Source organism: Lathyrus oleraceus, chromosome 7 (genome assembly GCF_024323335.1).
Source record: "Lathyrus oleraceus cultivar Zhongwan6 chromosome 7, CAAS_Psat_ZW6_1.0, whole genome shotgun sequence".
Lineage (NCBI taxonomy): Eukaryota > Viridiplantae > Streptophyta > Magnoliopsida > Fabales > Fabaceae > Lathyrus > Lathyrus oleraceus.
In genome coordinates this window covers 303,721,718-303,725,291 of record NC_066585.1, presented here as the reverse complement: position 1 = coordinate 303,725,291, position 3,574 = coordinate 303,721,718, and the positions used below count along the sequence as shown (strand labels likewise).

At 41.0% G+C, this 3,574-nt stretch overlaps 1 non-coding gene across 1 annotated transcript; it reads right to left on the bottom strand.

The window, feature by feature from the left end:
- Positions 1–3,202: 3,202 nt before the first annotated feature.
- On the bottom strand, positions 3,203–3,309 carry LOC127109806 (small nucleolar RNA R71). The gene has a single exon (XR_007797057.1). It is a non-coding gene; the product is annotated as a small nucleolar RNA R71 (small nucleolar RNA).
- Positions 3,310–3,574: the final 265 nt, after the last annotated feature.

Genomic DNA, 3,574 nt, shown 5'->3' with positions numbered 1-3,574 from the left:
ACCAACCTTACAAAAAATGTGAAAAGGGCTCCCTAGGAGTACCTAGGATGTTTTTGGTGCCTAACTCCTTCCCATTGCATAACCAACCCCCTTACCCAGATCTCTGACATTTTTACTAGTTTTTGATTCGATAAAACTTTTAGGTTTTTTGTTTGCTTTCTAACCATTCCTTTGGATAAATAGAAGTGAGGTGGCGACTCGACTTTTATGGTTTACCTTAGATTTAGTCAATATCTCTAATGGTAACGAATACCCCGCTACAGAAAAGTGGCGACTCTGCTGGGGAGGCCCCATTTGCCTAGTGGGTTTTGCCTACTTTTCATATTTATTGTATTGTATTGTGTTATTTTTGTGACATATTTTTGTGCAATTTGGGATTACTGTATTGTATGTAATGATTGAATTGCTTGAATATTAATTCCTTGTATGCTTGGTGATCTTTGTGAGATGAGTTCTATACCCAAACTCGAGTGCACTTAGGATAGGAGAATGGCGTAGTCTTGTTGACTTGTGTGGAGTTATTCCTTAGTAAGTTGACTTGCAAGTCCATTCACTTGGTGGAGGTCATGTTGGGATCAATAATGTCACACAAGTAGTTGTGGTTAGACATTACTCTTTCCAATATAGACCTTAGAAGCCAAGGACCTTAGTTTACCAAGCCCATCTTGGCCTATTCTTAGGATGTAGTGCGAAGGTCGTTCAAGTGTAAGATTTGATACGATTGTTACGTGATACTACACTCATAAGAGTCTCTCTTGAGGATATTTTTGGAATACGAGTAGTCGTTTCTCCGATAATATCCGAAAGATGGGATGATGACTATGGGAACCTCTTGTAGAACATGTTGGCAAGTTAAACCCTAGTACACTCCTTCTGGGTGATTCTTAAACGAGACTCCATGCTCGTGATTTGCAACAAACCCTTGATTCGTGGTTGATCCGTCCATGTATCCTTAATATCAATGGAACTTGGGTGTTGATAAGGTGTAAACCATAATCCACAAAAATGGATGATTGATATTAAGGATAATATGATCCATCCCATGACCTTTGTTTGGTGTGCTTTGTTTGATCCTTGAGTGTGATTGTTGCATTCATGCATTCATGCACCCATTTGTATCCATATCATCAAAATAATAAGAAAATTTTCAAGGAACTTAAGAGGTCTATTTGCAAATTTTCAGACATGGAAAGACAAAGAAGGAATACAAAGAAGTACAGCTCCAGACAACCAGATTTGAAAGAACTAAGGAATTTGACATCCTATGTATTAGATCCTTTGGGTTTCAAGGCTCATTTTGGGAAGCTTCTTCCTCTTCTGACTGCTCAGGTGGATGAAGGATTGATGAGTGTATTGGTGCAGTTTTATGATCCCTTGTACCGTTGCTTCACGTTTCCGGATTTTCAGCTTTTGCCTACGTTTGAGGAGTATGCCTACCTTGTGGGCATACCTATTCTAGACCAGTTGTCGTTCAGTGGCTTGGAGAGTATTCCTACTTCTCAAGAGATAGCTGATATGTTGCATATAGATGAATCTCTGGTTGGTGCTCATATGACTACCAAAGGTGGAATTCAAGGTCTTCCTTCGGAGTTCCTCATTGCTCAAGCTACTGTATATGGGAAGGCCATGAGTGAGGATGCCTTTGAGGCCATATTTGTACTTCTCATCTATGGGTTAGTGTTGTTCCCCAACATTGACAAGTTTGTGGATGTGAACGCTATTAAGATTTTCTCTACTCTTAATCCCGTTCCGACTCTGTTGGGTGACACTTATTTTTCTTTGCATATGAGGAATGCAAAGGGTGGTGGTTTCATTGTGTGTTATTTGCCTCTGTTGTATAAGTGGTTTATTTCTAACTTACCATAGACGGTCGCCTTCAAAGAGAACAAGGGATGTCTACGGTGGTCCACGAGACTTATGTCTTTCACTAATGATGATATCTCTTGGTACAACCGTGTGTATGATGGTGTGCAGATTATCGACTCTTGTGATGAATTCTCCAATGTACCTCTTCTTGGTACATATGGTGGGATTAGCTACAACCCCGTTTTGGCACGTCGTCAGCTTGGGTTCCCCCTAAAAGATAAACCCAATAACATTCTGTTAAAAGGTGTGTTCTTTCAGGAGGGTAAAGATCCCTAAGGCTTGAAAGCTAGGATGGTCCGCGCTTGGCACAAGATTCATAGGAAAGGAAGGAATGAGTTGGGTCCTAAGAATTGTGTCGCTTTGGAGCCTTACACTGCTTGGGTTAGGAAGAGAGCTTCTGAATATCTCATGTCGTACGAGTATCCGAGACCTACAACTTTGGTTGAGGATGGGCCTTCAACCCTCCCTGACCAAGGAGTAGAGGAGTTGAGAGACGAAGACCATTCACGTGCTTGGATCCGTGAACGAGAAGAGTTGCTTCAGCAGATTAAGGAAAAGGATGCTTTGATTGAGTTTCTCGAGCATCAGGTCATTGATGATCCTAATGATGCATGGACTTCTCTACTTCCTCAGTCTTCTAAGTTTTGGAAGAGGAAGTACGATCGACTCGCCAAGGAGAAGGCAAATATGGAGGCAGCCTATGAGGAGGAGGTGAAGAGGCTTTGTGCATCTTACCTTCTTGTGTCCCGAGCTTTAGATGATTGTTTCTAGGGATCCATAGGATGGTTATTTTCCTTTTCTCTTGTATTTGGTAACCGATGTTGTACTTCTTTGGTGTAGAAACTATTTTCCATATATTATTGATGAAATGGTTCCATATGTGATAAAAATGTAATATTTCCCTAAATTTGCAAATAGAACTCTAAAGTTCCTCTGAAATAAAAAACAAATCATATGCACAAGCATTGCATGCATCATGTGCATAAGCAGGTTTTGCCCATCCAACGAAGAACCTAGTTCTAGTATAGTAAAACCAACCATCCCAGGTAATAATTTCGAACTTAAACCCTCCCTGTTGCAACTAGTGCAACGGAGACAATTCGCAGGTCTCGCTACTGAGAACCCAAACCAACATTTAAAAATCTTTCTTCAATTAGAAGACACTTTTAAAACCAATGGAGCTTCTCCTGAGGAAATACGTTTAAGATTATTCCCTTTTTCCCTCAGAGATAAAGCCCTATCATGGTTAGATTCCCTTCCACCCAATTCCATTACGACCTAGGATAACCTTAGAAGAGTATTCCTTGCTAGATACTTTCCCCTAAGTAAGACCGCCGTTCTTCGAAACCATATAACTAGATTTACCCAAAACCAAGGAGAATCGTTGTTCGAAGCATGGGAGAGATACAAAGAGTTGTTACGAGCATGCCCACATCATGGTTTAGAAAATTGGTTAATCATTCAAACCTTCTATAATGGACTTCACTATAACACCAAGATGACCATCGACGCTGCCGCAGGCGGTGCTCTGATGAACAAACCTTACCCTGAAGCTAGTGCCCTCATCGAAGATATGGCTCCAAACCATCAATCATGGGGAGTCAAACGAGCGACAGTTGAGAAGAAGGAAGCCCAATAAGGAGTGCATGAACTAAGCTCTATAGACATGATGCAAGCTAAAATGGACGCATTAGCCCTTAAGGTCGAG